The sequence below is a fragment of the Xenia sp. Carnegie-2017 genome, unplaced genomic scaffold (assembly GCF_021976095.1).
Source record: "Xenia sp. Carnegie-2017 unplaced genomic scaffold, XeniaSp_v1 HiC_scaffold_24, whole genome shotgun sequence".
In the NCBI taxonomy this organism is placed as follows: Eukaryota; Metazoa; Cnidaria; class Anthozoa; order Malacalcyonacea; family Xeniidae; genus Xenia; species Xenia sp. Carnegie-2017.
Window position 1 is genome coordinate 1,311,805 of NW_025813487.1, and position 18,604 is coordinate 1,330,408.

General features: G+C 34.0%; 1 protein-coding gene and 1 pseudogene across 1 annotated transcript in view; both read left to right on the forward strand.

Moving 5' to 3' along the window:
• LOC124451191 overlaps positions 1-18,604 on the forward strand; it is a 70,136-nt pseudogene continuing 51,532 nt past the window's right edge.
• LOC124451192 overlaps positions 18,209-18,604 on the forward strand; it is a 30,198-nt gene continuing 29,802 nt past the window's right edge. The window contains exon 1 of the mRNA XM_047001817.1: positions 18,209-18,384. The gene's annotated coding sequence lies outside the window, so the exon portion shown is untranslated. The remainder of the gene's footprint in view (positions 18,385-18,604) is intronic.

The following is an 18,604-nucleotide window of genomic DNA, read 5'->3' on the forward strand; positions in this document are numbered from 1 at the left end:
TCCAGTAGAATAGTAATTCATAGAGATGCCTTAGTAAGGTTTTATTTTCATTCCTTTTGAACTTTTTAAATCGTTCAGTCATGCAGAAGAACGTGAAAACAAAGAACGTGTTCCTATCTGGTGCTTTACAAAGAATTCTACTCGAAAAAGAGACAAAAAAGTCTCATCATTCACAACTAAAGAAAGCTTGCGAAACGGCTTTAGGTATAAATCCATAAGTAATGATTGTAGTTATTGCTGATGTATTTGGATTCTATTTGGTCTATGTTTTTATGCATTGTCAACCAGTTTCTACATTTGCTATCAACAAAACATTAAGTGTAGTAATCTTTCATTCAAGATGTCAACGAACGCTGTCGATAGTATCTTTAAAATTGCTCAATGTATGATTTGTACTTTTTTATACGTGGCAAACAGTTATTTTTTAGTGTCAATCGCTTGTTCATGTTCTTCTGCTTGAGTTATATGTATATATGTTTATGGAGAAATCTATATCAACGTGTGCAATGAATATAATGTACTGCTGTGTTCAGGAATATTGCTTTACAAAATGATCGCTTTATGATTTTGATCTATTCTAGAGGAAATAAACGCTGTTCATGGAAATGAAAAATCTACAGGGTAAGTTTATATATGTAAAGTTGTCCAATTTTCTTTCCAATTTTCCAATTTTAACATGACCAAAATGAGTTATTAACCTTGAATCTTAATTAATTCACAGTTATATCCAGACTACGCATGCTCACAAATTTACTAAGTTTTATTGTTCAAAAGTTAGATTTATAAACCAGAATGTTGCTTTGATTTATTTATAATAAAATCTTCAGGAATGTTTCTTCTGCAACTCTACCTCCACTACCTGGTCAGCAAACATTCATTACAACAGATCAATATTTTCTTCCTTTTGAGTTGGCTTGTCAAACAAAATGTGCCAGGATTGTCACCATTGCACTTGACTGTATACAAGTAAGTTGTTTTTGTTTGATGTGTTAGGACACTTGGAGTCTTTAGTTGTAAGAAATAGACTTAATATTGTAAACTCTTTCATTGCATTGTTATTAAGTTATTGCAATTTGATAGCACAAAATAAGTTCCTGCAGTATTTTCTTTTGTTAGTTACCTCCTAAATTTCTCCTAGAAATTGTCAATATTGCTATCCTTATGTATCAACAGTACTCATCCCCAAGCCTCACAACTTCACATGTGTCTTTTCACAACCATTTTGTATTTCTTCACAAATCTAGGTCATGTATTTTGCTTCTATAAATTGGAGTATTTCAAACATTCTTTGTTCTTAGAAACTCATTGCTTATGGTCATATTGTTGGCGATACACCAGACTCCATTGAACCAGAGAGGCGTTTAATTGACAGAATTATCGAGACTATTTGTACTTGCTTTACCGGTATAAATACTGATGTAAACGTTCAAATACAAATTATAAAGGTATTTATAAAAAGTAATGTCAAACTGTTAAAGTATTTAATGAGGGAAATGATGTATCCTTGAGGAATTTAAAGAGGATAATGACATATGTATCCTTATGTTTTTTACATTCTTTGTGCCATGAATTTTTTAAATATCACATTGAATAATTGAATTCCAACAAGATTAAAAAAGGCTATTTGTTAACTGTAGACAGTTGAAAATGATCTAATTTTTATAATGTGTATGTTTTTATTATCTATATTTACAGGCTCTTCTAACAGCTGTTACATCAAGTACTTGTGAAGTTCATGAAGGAACTTTACTTCAAGCAGTTAGAATAGTTTACAACATTTACCTTGCCAGTAAAAATCTTATTAGTCAAACAACAGCAAAGGCAACACTGACGCAAATGATAAGTCTTGTGTTTCAGAGAATGGAAAGTCAAGCTGTAAGTTTTGTTCTGATGAACAAAATATTTTTGTATCATATTGTACATCAATAGACATGTCAATGTTGATAATATTGTATCATATTGTACATCAATAGGCATGTCAATGTTGATAACATTGTATCATATTGTACATCAATAGACATGTCAATGTTGATAATATTGTATCATATTGTACATCAATAGACATGTCAATGTTGATAATATTGTATCATATTGTACATCAATAGACATGTCAATGTTGATAATATTGTATCATATTGTACATCAATAGACATGTCAATGTTGATAATATTGTATCATATTGTACATCAATAGAGATGTCAATGTTGATAATATTGTATCATATTGTACATCAATAGAGATGTCAATGTTGATAACATTGTATCATATTGTACATCAATAGAGATGTCAATGTTGATAATATTGTATCATATTGTACATCAATAGAGATGTCAATGTTGATAATATTGTATCATATTGTACATCAATAGAGATGTCAATGTTGATAATATTGTATCATATTGTACATCAATAGAGATGTCAATGTTGATAATATTGTATCATTTTGTACATCAATAGACATGTCAATGTTGATAATATTGTATCATATTGTACATCAATAGACATGTCAATGTTGATAATATTGTATCATATTGTACATCAATAGACATGTCAATGTTGATAATATTGTATCATATTGTACATCAATAGACATGTCAATGTTGATAATATTGTATCATATTGTACATCAATAGACATGTCAATGTTGATAATATTGTATCATTTTGTACATCAATAGACATGTCAATGTTGATAATATTGTATCATATTGTACATCAATAGACATGTCAATGTTGATAATATTGTATCATTTGTACATCAATAGACATGTCAATGTTGATAATATTGTATCATATTGTACATCAATAGACATGTCAATGTTGATAATATTGTATCATATTGTACATCAATAGACATGTCAATGTTGATAATATTGTATCATATTGTACATCAATAGATGTCAATGTTGATAATATTGTATCATATTGTACATCAATAGACATGTCAATGTTGATAATATTGTATCATATTGTACATCAATAGACATGTCAATGTTGATAATATTGTATCATATTGTACATCAATAGACATGTCAATGTTGATAATATTGTATCATATTGTACATCAATAGACATGTCAATGTTGATAATATTGTATCATATTGTACATCAATAGACATGTCAATGTTGATAATATTGCATCATTTTGTATATCAGTAGACTGAAAATGGAAATGAAGAAAAGGATATAGTGATAATTTTAAATCAGAAGAAATCAGCAAAAAGGAGGAGAAAACTGACATCAATCATTTACCAAATGGTGAAATCCATCATGGCGACGATAAAGTTGAAGATGTGATCGGTAAGGAAGCATTTCTACTTGTTTTTGAAAATTTGAACCTCCCCCTGAAATTGTCTGACAAGATAATCAACCCCCTTGTGCAAAAAAATTTTCTACGTATTTGTTTTGTTTTCAAAAACTTGCTTTACAGACGATATTGCTGACCAATCCATATTTTTCAATTTTCTTTGATGGCTTTCCATTTACAGATAGCGAAGTCTCCGTTCCTTCCACGGAGGTTAAAGATAAAGATGTTATTGATACAGTTATCATGAATGAAGAATCAATGGTTGAAGAGAAGAGTGTAAAAGATGTTGTTGATGGTGTCAGTGATGCTGTGAACGATGACACAAAACAAGATTTAGTCGAAACAACAGTTGACACTAATGTCTCGAAGTCTGTTGGTAAAGAACAGCATTTAAATGACTCAGACGCGTTGAACAATGCTGCTGTAGATGACTTGCCTTCTAAGACTTCTTCAAATGGCAATACAAAAGACAATATAGGTGAAGAAAGTGAAGAATCAGCGAAGATTGCCAAAGAAAAACATCTCGATAGAAGTTTAAATGTTAATGACGAGTCCGTTCATAACGAATCCCCAAGTGTAACTCAGGTACAAGATGTTAGTGATCCATCTGAATCCAAAGTAATCCCACCAAATAGCGTTGATGTTGATTCCCCAAGTGTAACTCAGGTACAAGATGTTAGTGATCCATCTGAATCCAAAGTAATCCCACCAAATAGCGTTGATGTTGATTCAGAAACAAAGGCAAATGACTTGACAACTAGCGAAGTTTCAGAGCCCAAGGAGGATGATGGGAATGAAACTGCAAAGTTCGTCTCCGAGTCTCAGTCTGATATGCCCAGCGAGACGTCAAGTGAAGGCAAGCCACCTCAACAAAGATTTTCTCATATCACCCAGAAGGATGCATTCTTAGTGTTTAGGTCATTGTGTAAACTATCGATGAAACCGCTTGCGGAAGGACCGTTGGATCCCAAGTAAGTTGGCTACCGTTTTTTTTTTTGAGATGTATCTTGATAATGTGTAGAACTCTCATTGATCATTAGTCACGTCAAAAAAGCTGTTTGAGCTAATTTATATTGTACTATCAGTTCATCTCATCATGAATATCTTTACTACAGAAGCTTCGACTTATTTTTGATACTAAGATACATGTATCAAACTGTTCGTTTATATCTTCTTGATCCATTATTACTACAGAAAGAAATATAAATTAAACAAACTTTATCTATACTATAGATATCTCTAACTAAGATCTTTACTGTTCTTAAAGATCATGCAGTAAAGATCATCTCTTATTGATATAACTTTATGTACTACATGAACAAATTGAACTCAACTAAATTGACCTGACATACACAAGATAGCTCTATCAGTACTTTTTTAAAGAATGATTTTAGCATTAGCCTTTAAGATTTACTTGCGATAAAAAAAACCTTTCATGATTTTCAGATCGCATGAACTCAAATCTAAAGTTCTCTCACTAGAGTTGCTGTTAACTTGTCTACAAAGTGCCGGACCTGTTTTCCGTACTCATGCAATGTTTATCAACGCTATAAAACAATATTTACACGTCGCATTATCAAAGAATGGCATCTCATCTGTTCCTGCTGTGTTTGAACTATCGTTGGCAATCTTTCTCACACTTTTGTCATACTTCAAGACACATTTGAAAATTCAGATTGAGGTGAGTTTTAGGAATTAAACTTTCACGTGACATTTTAGGTTCTGTCGAAACTATGATTTAGATCAATCATGAATCCGATATTATTGTGTAAACTTTCCGTGAAGTGTTAATTGTTTCGTTTGTTTGATAATTTCGTTTGCTGCTGCAATAAGCGCTGATATTTTGAACATTTAAAACTTTTCACTTTTTGCTATAATTTCCGTGTCGTAACCAGACGACTTAGGTTAGTACTTTATGTTATATTGTATAATTTTGACCAGGTGTTCTTCAAAGATATTTTCTTAAACATTTTGGAAACGTCGACAAGTTCTTTTCAACATAAATGGATGGTGATGGGGACGTTAACTAGAATATGTTCAGGTAATTTCATCATTGTCATGTAAGTGTGTGTATCACTTCAGTTCATCAAAATTTCAGTTCATCGTCAATTTTTCATGAATTCCTTCTTATTCATTTACTCACCAATCTTTCAATCTATTCGTTACAATCATCCATTGAATGTCTTGCGTTTGTACCTCAATTCATCTTACGTGTACACCTGTACATTTCGTCTATCCAATTCATCTTACGTGTACACCTTTACATTTCGTCTATCCAATTCATCTTACGTGTACACCTGTACATTTGGTCTATCCAATTCATCTTACCTGTACACCTGTACATTTCGTCTATCCAATCCATCTTACGTGTACACCTGTACATTTCGTCTATCCAATCTCGTTCATCTGCACTTTTATCCATTTACTAACAATAATATAACGCGTGAAATGATTGCTCTGTAGCTGTGTTTGCATTAGCCTGTACAAACGTGCGTATCTGAGCTACATTAATTATATCAATCAAAGATAATTTGCAAATGAATCATGAATACATGTTAGAGAAAAATTTTAAACTTTTTTGTTGAAGTTGTCTGTTTCGCATTACTATTATTTACAAAATAACAAAATGATGGTTTTTGGGTTTGTACTTGCTTATGCAAACCTTGAGACTTTTGTGAGAACTCTCTAGCTGGTGCAAACCGTCAACTTTCGGTGTAAAGCTTGCACTGACATTGTCTCCAGTTCTACCAAATGTCTCCTCCGTTTGCTTAACCCTGTACAACAATTAAGCATCTTTTATTTCCAAATCCCATCCTATATTCAGTCTTCACAATCCTCTCGTTCGAATTTTCTTCGTGGGTGTACAAGAGGTGAGGTGTGACCTTTCCTTACTAATTATCAATATACCAACAATTAAATTTTGATTTTATCTTCCTGTCATCCATTAATATCCATTCATATTAGCCATTAATGTCCATTTGTGTCCTTTTTGCAGACGCACAGACGGTCGTTGATATATATTTAAATTACGACTGTGAATTGGCTTTGTCGAATATCTTTCAAAGATTGATCAATGATTTGTCTAAAGTTGCCCAAGGACGTCAAGCTATTGAATTAGGAGCGACACCAGTAAGTTGATGAATATGTTTCATAATGTTTACTTCTCTACATTCTCTTGTTCATATCTATGCCACTCGAAAAGGACTGGAACGTAGTCTATTATTATGGACTGGGACATAGTCTATCAACATGAAAAACTGGAGCATAGTCTATCAACATGAAAAGGACTAGAACATTCTATTTTGTGCTGAAAATGTTGATTATAATACATCTTTTATCACGTTTTATATGAATAGTATCAATGTCGTCTTATTTTTATATGATTTTTCCAGGTTCAAGAACGCAGTATTCGTATCAAAGGTCTGGAATGTCTCGTTTCTATTCTTAAATGTATGGTAGATTGGAGCAGGGATCTTTACTTTAAACCTGATTCTCAGGTGGACGATAATTTTGGTGAGTTTTAACATCTTTATGAAACTGAAGAAACTCGCTTGTAACGAATATAAACTTTATATTGTTATACATTTCGATAAGTTATCGCTTTATGATCCCTTGTACGCCTCGTTTGATATCTGCTACACTGACGATTTTTGTCTCCATCAAGATTCCATCTTTCTATACGCTGTATCCCCTATTTATCGAAGGTACTCCATTATTTTCTTGTACACACATTAATGTTCTTAATCGTAACTAGTTGTTCAACAATTGTAGTTAACCTCTCAGGATCTAAGCTATCCCTTAGTTATCTTACTTACCCTTGCTGGTCTCGCGGTGGATCTAGGCTATATCTTAATGTTTATAGTTACTCATTATTGACCCATACTACCCTCAATGTTCTAGTCTATCTCTCAATAATCTATACTTTCTTTCCGGTGATCTAGGCTATCTTTTAATGATCTATGCTAACCTCTTATGATACACTAGACAAGGTGATGATAATTTTAGACCATCTATATCCCTTGCAATCCTTATGTTTATGATGTACTAGACAAAGTGATGATCATTTTAGACCATCTATATCCCTTGCAATCCTTATGTTTATGATGTACTAGACAAGGTGATGATCATTTTAGACCATCTATATCCCTTGCAATCCTTATGTTTCACTTCACATGATGTTGTCTTCTTTCACTAAAGTTTTCATTTTGGGACATTTGCACGCTATCTTTGAGGAATTTGTCGAAACATTAAATGTTGCTTTGGATTTTGACCCAGTGTTGCGTTTTATGGTTTTAGACTATGATTGGTGAGCTGATTGGTGATCCAGGACAGTAAGTATGTTTTTCACATCTCCTCGCGTGACAATCACGTGAAAATCACGTTAAGACGTTTGATTCTCATCTTAAGTATTTATTTCAACATAAATTGAGTCAAGAAAAGTTGATTATGTTAATTTGCCATGAAGCCCATGGATGGTTTCCTCATGATACATGAAATATTAAATCAGAAAATTTAATCGTAAAATCAAGAATGTTTAAAATATGTTTAAGGTTGCATTAAACTCCATGTAAAAGGACAAAAGCTGTTTGAAACTAAGCATTATCTTCAAATCTCTTGGTTATTTTTGTCCATAAAAAACAAAACAACTTTTTAAATGCTTAAAATTTCTCTATCCAGTGAATAATATTGACAGAATTCAGTAAGATTTGCTACTGTTCAAATCAAGCAAACAATTTGTTTAGTACACTTAGATATATTGTTCGTCATGTCCTCAACTGTTCTTCATATCCTCAACTGTTCCTCGTGTCTTCCTATACTTCTTAGATATGAACGGGAGATAATGTACGCCTATATAGATCAGTTGGATTTCACAGGTACCAATCTTGTGCAAGCTCTGCAATTGTTCTTACATAACTTCCGGCTTCCCGGTGAAGCACAAAAGATCGATCGACTCATGGAGAAGTTTGCGAGTAGGTTTTGTGAAACGAACCCAAAGTAAGGACATGATTTGTGTCTTGTTATCTGTTGTTTTACATCTCGCATTGCATGCTGGTTCGTGAAACTTACGAAATGACTTTTGTCTATGAACCATGTGTTCATTTTTTTTTCATTTAACATCAACAATAATTTAAGACTAGTTTTTGACGATTTTTGGTTTTTTTTAAGTATTTTCTCATCGAACTTTTATTATTCGAGTTTTGAGGGCTGCAATCTGCCGTTAGATAGATGTAAAGTGAGTTGTTTGAACTGGGAGTATTGTTACATGTTTGTAGATGTAGATCTTCCAGGTTTGTAGAGTCCTGAGAAGGACTGTTGTTGTTGATGTTGACTGACGTTTCTACAACCTTACTCATGTACAAACATGTCTAGATATAGCTTGGTTAGACTGTCTATGATAAACTTTTATTTTATATTTATCATTTATATTTTAGTGACGATGTGTTTGCTAGTGTCTAGATATAGCTAGGTTAGACTGTCTATGATAAACCTTTATTTTATATTTATCATTTATATTTTAGTGACGATGTGTTTGCTAGTGCAGACGCTGCCTACGTTCTGGCTTATTCTATCATCATGTTGACTACTGATCTACATAGTTCACAGGTTACATAGACTTACTTCCTTTGCAATGGCTTTCTATAAAAGTGACTTTATGTCTAACATCACGTGACGCCATTGTGGTCACGCGAGATTTTCATGGCGTTTAATGGAGCCTTCATTGGAATCACGTGAAAATTTAGCCTTTAGATACGACATCGTAATCACGTGAAATTTTCTTTCAGGTTAAACGGAAGATAACGAAAGAGCAGTACATTCAAATGAATCGTGGTATAAATGACAGTAAAGATCTTCCATCTGAATATCTTGAAGCAATTTATGATGATATTGCACAGAATGAAATCAAGATGAAACATACACCAAAAGTGAACAGTAGATACGATGCTACATGTATGTATTGGAACATTAATACGAGAATCAAGGCTTAACTGAAAAAATTGTACAGATGCTAGGTAAAGGTCTTGACTGCGAAGTGTAGAATCCTAGCTCTGAGATGAAGGTGAAGGTCTTGAGATGGAGGTGTTGGTCTTGAGATGGGTGTAGGAAAGGGGCTTATAATGGATATTGTGATGTTCGGTGTTGGTCTTAAGAGAGCTCCATTGCATTTTCATGAAAGTAAAGAGATTTTTTATTGTGCTTCCACTTTACAGGTTTGCAAAGTGAGAAACATCGTCGTATGTTGTATTCTATGGAAATGGAGCAGATGGCGGAAAACGCCAAAACACAAATGGAAGACGTGAGTCATATTCAGACGGATTTTGTCACGGCGAGACAGATTGGTCACGTGAAGACAATGTTCAAGGTACGGGGGGTGGAGTCTGGAGGATGTTTGTGGTATATGTAAGGATTGAATTACGAAGTGTTAATTGTGAGGTCAACTTATACGGACAGTGCCAAGTATGGGGGGCGTAGATTCCAAAACATGATGACATTCATCTTAATCTTGTTAAAGAAAAGACTTAGATTTTATGTAATGAATGTTTACGATGACGAAGAGTAAATCTGTTTGATAATCTAATATTTTGATTGACCAGTGAATGATTTGACTGGATTTTCTATTGAGATAATCCACTACTTAAACTAAATCTGCTTCTTACAACCGGCCCCTGTCCCCATTGTTGACCATTTTGTTTTGTGTTTTTAAGGTTGCATGGAGTCCGTTTCTTGCCGCGTTCAGCGTCAATCTACAAGACAACGACGATCCTTCTGTTGCTTCATTTTGTCTTGATGGAATCCGCTGTGCAATACGAATATCTTCCATATTCAGCATGCCTGTAAGTTGATAAACACGCAACATTCTGTTCATTTTAGTATATTTGGGTATGAAATAACGACATTAATGTCTCTGTATACCTTGTCATTCCCTGGTGACCCTTTCCTGGACATAAATATATATTCAAAAATATGTTGAATTTTGAATTGTTGAAATTTAGGAATATATTTACGTAGTTACATACACGTCGTGTTCTTTGCGTGTTATATGTTCAAGGTTTAGATGATACTCATATGTATACAATAAAAACAGATGTTTGTTTACCTTTGAATTAATTGTCTGTTTGTGTACATATATGGATATATCAGGATGCATGTGAATGTGAAATAATCTTTTATTAAAAGTTTTTCAATGATTACAGTTAGTTATAATGATGTTAGGGAATATGAATGGAGATTCTTTACCATTAAGCTCATTTTTCGATACTCCTAATAACTCTTTTCACATTGTAATTGGAAAGAGATGCTTTCGTACAAGCGCTATCCAGGTTCACTTTACTTACTGCGACCAGTGGCACGCATATTCATGAAATGAAAACGAAAAACATCGTCACGATCAAGACACTTCTTACCATCGCTCAAACGGATGGTAATTACATCGGGAAGTCTTGGCTCGAGGTAGAGAGAATCATCTTGCTATATATTATGGTTGGTGTCTACGACTGAAAATATGATCGATTGTTTTTTTCATCAAAGGATAAAGTCTAGGTCTTGTCTGTAGTGGTAACTTCACGATATTGCTACAGGCTTTAACTTTCATTTTTCCAAGTGCTTTGTTTACCGTATTTCATACCCTTCATCAGAGAATCGTATCACAAATGTACATCTGTAATAAATATGCATAAGAAAATGAAGTTTTTTTCTGAAGATATTTTTTATTTGAAGATATTTTCTACGTATGTATTTAACGTTTATGTTCGTCTTGTTGGACACTCGTTTTCGTTGCTCAAATGCTTGTTCTGCTCGGCGCATCTTTTCACGTTTCCCTAAAGTCATTGTTTTCATTCTAGATACTGAAATGTATTTCCCAACTTTAATTGGCTCAATTTATCGGTACTGGTGTGAAAACGCGATACTTTCACACACGTGTCCAGCGGTGTTACTAATTCACCCACAGCATTCACCGCAAACAACAAGACATCTTATGATATAACCTCAAGTTGCTTCTAACATTGTTGTGACGCTCATAGAAAAATGTCAAATACTAACGTTGGGTGCTTTTCTTTGCTTGTATTTCTATGAAGGTCGGATGCCTGTTGCCGCTGACTCGAAAAGCAGCTGGCTCACAGGAAGCCATTGGGAGACCGCTGCACAAAGTGTTGTCGTTGCAGTTGACAGGTAACGTTTACTTTAATGATAGCTATGTGGATTGTGTTTTGTGACCTATCTCCCACCCCAGGGCGAAGCTAGAACGTTAATGCAGGGGGAGAGGTGAATATTCATATATATGGTCATATATTCCGCTGTGACCAACTAATTTCTTTTCAAATTAAAATAGCTTTTAAACCAAATCAGTCAAGCAAAACTAAATATGTAATTATTCATCCCTCCCATTCAGCGTTATGGCTTCACCCCTGCCCCCCTCCCAGGAATCTATAAAATTGTCTTTAAGCTAGAGTGGGGCTTCTAACAGCAAGAAATGTTGATGGATGATTCTCTATGTAGACATGTTCATTGTCCATGTTAGCAGAGTCCTGAGAATGACTGTTATTGTTATTGTTGACTGACGTTTTGACATCTTTAGTGGTAGTCATCTTCAGGCTCAAGTGAACCAGAGAACCTTGAACATAAACATGAAAATAAAATTTTAAAGAACTCGTGCACTGTCCATACGTTATGTTCTCTCAGCAAAATGTCTTCTTCTCAACTTCTTCATTGTGTTTTATTACGTTTAGAGCTTTCACGGGATCAGTGAAACTGGATGGTGATACTTTCGGTAGGTTTGCATGTATACATTAAACTGTATCTTACATAAGATTTTTATACATCTAACTTGACTATAATTTACTGACCAATCTTTATCCCAAGTATCCAAATCTCCAATACCCGAAATCCCAAGTACCCAAATTTCTAGTACCCAAATCCCCTGTTTCCAAATACCAAATCCCAAGTGTCCAAATCCCAAGTATCCCAAATCCCAAGTATCGTTATCTCCTGTATTCAAATCACAAAATGTTTTGATTTTTCTCCTAAGTCGATTTCGTGGAAGGTTTACGTCAAGTCTCGGAAGTTGAGCTTTCCAATCCTACAATGATACGTATATTTAGTCTACAGAAGATCGTAGAGATTGCTTATTACAATATGATCATATGCGGCTGCAATGGTCACGAATATGGGCTGTGTTGGGAGATCATTTTAACAAGGTTAGCGATTATTAACGACTAAGATTGTATCTTGATATTATAGATAATAACATCACGTTGTTGGGATGTACTCAGGTATAGTAACAAGATAATCATTTTCTCCAATGTTCTACCAACTTAACTATCAGATAAACTGTGAACTATGATGATATTTTAAAACACAGTTCTAGTTTCTTTCATATCTCAAGTATAAAAACAAGATAATCAATGCCTTCATCTCCAATGTTCTACCAACTATAGTACTTCTCCATCTTAGATAATTTATATGCCATTTTAGTGTGGTTGTAACCCTAATGAAGAAGTTGCGTTCTTCTGTGTCGACTCTTTGCGACAATTATCTATGAAATTCTTGGAAAAAGGGGAATTGCCAAATTTTCGATTTCAAAAGGATTTTCTCCGACCCTTTGAATACATAGTGAAGAAAAACAGGTAAGTTTATGCAAGAGTCAATTCTGTCAGAAAATGTAAAGTTTCTTGCAGCTTGAAAATCTTTCTCTCAAATAAACAAAATTTGTGGCAGACTTTGCAGATTCTTTTCCAACTTGAACTTTTACGAAGAATTTTACAAAGGACGTCTTTCAATCAAACGCTCTGTTTTGTTTGTTATAATTCGAAGGATTTGATTAAAGTTTTTTCTTCCATATCTTTATGAACTTGGCAACAAGAACTGCAATTTTCAGTCTACGATTTGCTTGAATCAACAACTGGATTTTTCACATTTTAGTTCTTCGACAATTCAAGATATGGTCGTACGATGTGTCACACAAATGGTGCATTCGCAAGCCGCAAACATCAAATCTGGTTGGAAAAATGTTTTCTCCATTTTTCATTTGGCTGCGTCCGATCATGATGAAGGAATCGTGGAACTCGCTTTTCAAACAACAGGTTTGTAGTTTAAGGAAGGTAATTTTTCTTCTAATCTTACCGCCGACCTGTCTGTTGTGTTCTTGCGTAAGGTTCTTGTATCGGTGCAAATTTTAAAATTTTAAAATAAAAATGGTTGTATATGTTTGAAGAAATGATGGTGAATCCTTTTCCAATCTTGGACTATTTAGACAACTGTAAAATATTATTAAATTAAATTCAAATTGAATTTGAATATCGTTTAAGTAAATGTGTTTCTCGGATGTGACAGAGAGCTTCGTTTATTTTGCAACAAGAATTTTATGTGTTTGTTCTTTTCCATGGTTATTCAGTCATATTCGTATAAGTTTTCGAGGTAAACTTTTATTTACCATAAAGTCGATGGATGTTCGCCTCATGATGCATGAATGAAAATTAAACGAGAGTTAGTGGAGAAATGAAATAAATATGAAACATTTTTTGTTGATACAAATTACGAGTGAAAAGGCAGAGTTTTATAAACTTTACTAGCCCTGTTTCTCTACTGTTTCAGCAGCACTTGCAAATCAAAGCTTTGACAGATTCATTTATCCCACAAGATTATCAGTGTATAAATTTCACATCCCCCATTTTCTCTTTGAGCCACGATTTTGAGAAATATTTCTCCGCGACCATCGACTCTTTCCAAGATGCCGTCAAGTGTCTCTCGGAATTCGCATACAACGCAAGTTTTCCGGACAGGAGTATGGAAGCAATAAGACTGATACAAAATTGCGCCAAATTTGTTTCCGAAAATCCTGTGGTACGACGATTGCAAATCTACTTTCTTTTCAACTTTGAAATGATTTAAAATTTTGCAAAATCACATCAAAGCTAACCACTTTGGATCAAATGAAATCCAAATCATCTATTTCAATCGCTTTTTCGTGTAGCATTTTCCAATGGCGTCTGTTTTCTTTTCTTTTATAAACAGATGTTTAAAGATTACGGAGTTGAGGATGCTGGGATATCGAAGCAGGACAGAATCTGGGTGAAAGGCTGGTTTCCAGTCCTTTTTGAGCTTTCGTGTATCATCAACCGATGTAACGTAGATGTCAGAACAAGGTATGGTGGAAATATTGAGTTGTATGTACTGTATAGATTAGTATGTATTGTATAATTTGAATGTGAGCTGTTTTCCATCCATCAACTAGAGGCCTAACTGTGATGTTTGAAATCATGAAAACATACGGGAACACGTTTCTCCAACATTGGTGGCGTGATGTGTTTAAAGTCGTGTTTTGAATTTTCGACAACATGAAACAGTTGACAGACAGATAAATTGGCAAGAGGTTAGAAAACTGTCATTATTGTGCTCTTATTATATGGCAAGCGTCACTTCCAGGTAAATGGCGCGCTTTCATTGGCTTAGAAACATTTTTGCCGGTCGATTATTCTCCCGTAATCGACCACGGTTCAAAACGCGTAGTTTATAATATGTCGTTATTGTTGTCTTTTTTTTTCTATGATTGCCATAAACACGCATTATATCGAAAAAGTCAACTTACATACACGACTTGAAATAAATATTATTCCAGTTCCACATGGAATAATATTTATTTCATGTGTTCACGTCTATCAACCTTCATTCCTCATTCAATTTTGTTTTATTTTTTTGTATTCGTTGCTTATTTTATTATATTTTAGAGGACCTCTAATAAGATAAATTAGCCCTTTGTTTGGGATATTCAAAAGTTCGATATTTACCGACAAATGAAAAAATCGTCTGAGCGTGAATACGGAAATGTTCAACCAACACCCGAGTGACATTTTTTAATTTTTGCATATATGTACGTTAACGTCGTAAAATCATCTCATTATTTTAGTTGTGCAGACGGAGAGGATGCTGTTCAATTCGTTGATCATTAAGTGTGTCGTTCAATTGGAACTTATCCAAATGATCGACAATGTCGTCTTTTCCCAAGCACCAGCAAGCGAGAAGATGAAGATACTATGGCTGAATTACAGGTCAGTTGTAATTACGGTCATTGTAGGTAATACTGAGATAAATTGCTTGCTTGTGATGTTGTTATACCAGAGCTCCCCTTGTTGGCATAACAAAGTTCTTAGCTGAAGCACAGAATATGTAATATACAGAAAAGACACTTGGCATCTTTAGTTGTTACGAATAAATTTAAACAATGAAAAAGTTTGTCAAAAATAATGTGCCAGGATTGTTACCATTGCACTTGACTGTATACAAGTAAGTTGTTTTTGTTTGATGTGTTAGGACACTTGGAGTCTTTAGTTGTAAGAAATAGATTTAATCTCGGAAACATTGTCATTTCGTTGTCTCTAAGCCATTACAATTGGATAGCACAAAATAAAGTTGCTGCAGAACGTTTTTCGTTACTTTCCTACTAAATTCCTCCCAGAATAATCTAGAGGATCCATACTTCAAAAAATTTGTCATTATTGCTATCCTTATCTGTCCACAGTACTTACTCATATCCAATCCTCCAAGTTCCCATGTGTCTTTTCACCAAAATCCTTTATCCCTCCATATGTCTATGTAGGTCATGTATTCATCTTATATAAAGTTCTATATTTCATATTCTTTGTTCTTAGAAACTCATTGCTTATGGTCATATTGTTGGCGATACACCAGACTCCATTGAACCAGAGAGGCGTTTAATTGACAGAATTATCGAGACTATTTGTACTTGCTTTACTGGTATAATTACTGATGTAAACGTTCAAATACAAATTATAAAGATATTTATAAAGAGTAATGTCAAAATGTTAAAGTATTTAATGAGGGAAATGATGTATCCTTAAGGAATTTAACGAGGGTAACGACAAATGTTTTTTTACATTTTTTGTCTAATTATTTATTATTTTTAATATTACGTCACCTACACCCCAGATATAACATAAAGTCCACAAAAAATATTCTCGTACTATATTGAACTTGCAGGAACGATGTCTCTTTCAAGGGAAAGAGCTATTTGTTATATAAATATAAGAAAAAATATGCTAGGAAGACAATTTGATCTTTTATAAAAACAGGACATTAATTTAATTTTCAAAGCCTTTATCAAACTTTCTATTTTATGAAGTTATTATAAATTACTTACAAAAATCATCCCAGAAAAGAGTATCCAACCATGTATCAAAACCGTATGAGGTACATACCCATATTTTTCAAGGAGTTTAATGAAGTTAATCATGTATTGAATCTAAAAGTATTGTCAAATTTTGTTAGATTCTTTACAATACGACAGTAAGAAATTGAAGGTCTGTTATGCCGATCGGTGCTTAGTACCTATTACATCAATACATCTCTTGATCTTTGACCCTGGAATTTGGAAAAAACAGTTTGGCGGTTTCCATTTGGACAATTTTTGGCCTTTATTCTCTTCAAGTTTTTTTTCAAATTTATACTGGAGCCTGTTGCACGAAGCGTGGATAGCGTTATCCATTGGATAGTAGTTTTTTAAATTTATACTGGAGCCTGTTGCACGAAGCGTGGATAGCGTTATCCATTGGATAGTAGTTTTTTAAATTTATACTAGAGCCTGTTGCATGAAGCATGGATAGCGTTATCCATTGGATAGTAGTTTTTTAAATTTATACTGTAGCCTGTTGCATGAAGCGTGGATAGCGTTATCCATTGGATAGTAGTTTTTTAAATTTATACTGGAGCCTGTTGCACGAAGCGTGGATAGCGTTATCCATTGGATAGTAGTTTTTTAAATTTATACTGGAGTCTGTTGCACGAAGCGTGGATAGCGTTATCCATTGGATAGTAGTTTTTTAAATTTATACTGGAGTCTGTTGCACGAAGCGTGGATAGCGTTATCCATTGGATAGTAGTTTTTTAAATTTATACTGGAGCCTGTTGCACGAAGCGTGGATAGCGTTATCCATTGGATAGTAGTTTTTTAAATTTATACTGGAGTCTGTTGCACGAAGCGTGGATAGCGTTATCCATTGGATAGTAGTTTTTTAAATTTATACTGGAGCCTGTTGCATGAAGCGTGGATAGCGTTATCCATTGGATAGTAGTTTTTTAAATTTATACTGGGGCCTGTTGCATGAAGCGTGGATAGCGTTATCCATTGGATAGTAGTTTTTAAATTTATACTGGAGTCTGTTGCATGAAGCGTGGATAGCGTTATCCATTGGATAGTAGTTTTTTAAATTTATACTGGAGCCTGTTGCATGAAGCGTGGATAGCGTTATCCATTGGATAGTAGTTTTTTAAATTTATACTGGAGCCTGTTGCATGAAGCGTGGATAGCGTTATCCATTGGATAGTAGTTTTTTAAATTTATACTGGGGCCTGTTGCATGAAGCGTGGATAGCGTTATCCATTGGATAGTAGTTTTTTAAATTTATACTGGAGCCTGTTGCACGAAGCGTGGATAGCGTTATCCATTGGATAGTAGTTTTTTAAATTTATACTGTAGCCTGTTGCATGAAGCGTGGATAGCGTTATCCATTGGATAGTAGTTTTTTAAATTTATACTGGGGCCTGTTGCATGAAGCGTGGATAGCGTTATCCATTGGATAGTAGTTTTTTAAATTTGTGAATGTGCATGGTTATATTTTGTTTATGATGATTAAACTTTGTAATTCTAGAACCAATATTGTATTTCATTTATTGTCCAGTTTCAATCGTTAATTTTTCCGTTTTAAGATATTTTTGAAGCGCTCAAAAACGTTGCTACTCAGTTCAATGGATGGCGTTATTCGACCTTCGTGTGACTGATCTCTTCTCCGGTAATTTATTGGTAAAGTCTCCAAAAATATAAATCTGGTGAGAACCATATATGGACAATGAACATGATCGTTGTCTACATTTCAGCTGTATCCAGTTACAAGCTGTGAATCAGAATGATCTCGTGATAAGCCCATCCTTTACATTTCAATGCTGTGTACATTGCAATACGAAGAAAGGCAAAATTGGAGAAATATTTCAATATAAAACTGTGACTCTACGTTGTGGAACGAAAAAATAAGTGTGGGATTGAAGAAATAGTCGCTTTGATCATATTTGGTGAGTAAAATTGTGTAAAACATTGATTTTAAAGCCTTATTGTTTAGCTACTCGTTGTATTGTAAGGTTTGACTAAATGGCAGAATACCGTCCACTTGGATTCATTGACTGTTCATCCACATTTTCAGTAGATACACAGATGATATTATGCCGTATATAAGACGATTCTAACTTCTGAGAAAAGAAAAATCAACGTGAAACGAAACTATAAGCTAAATAG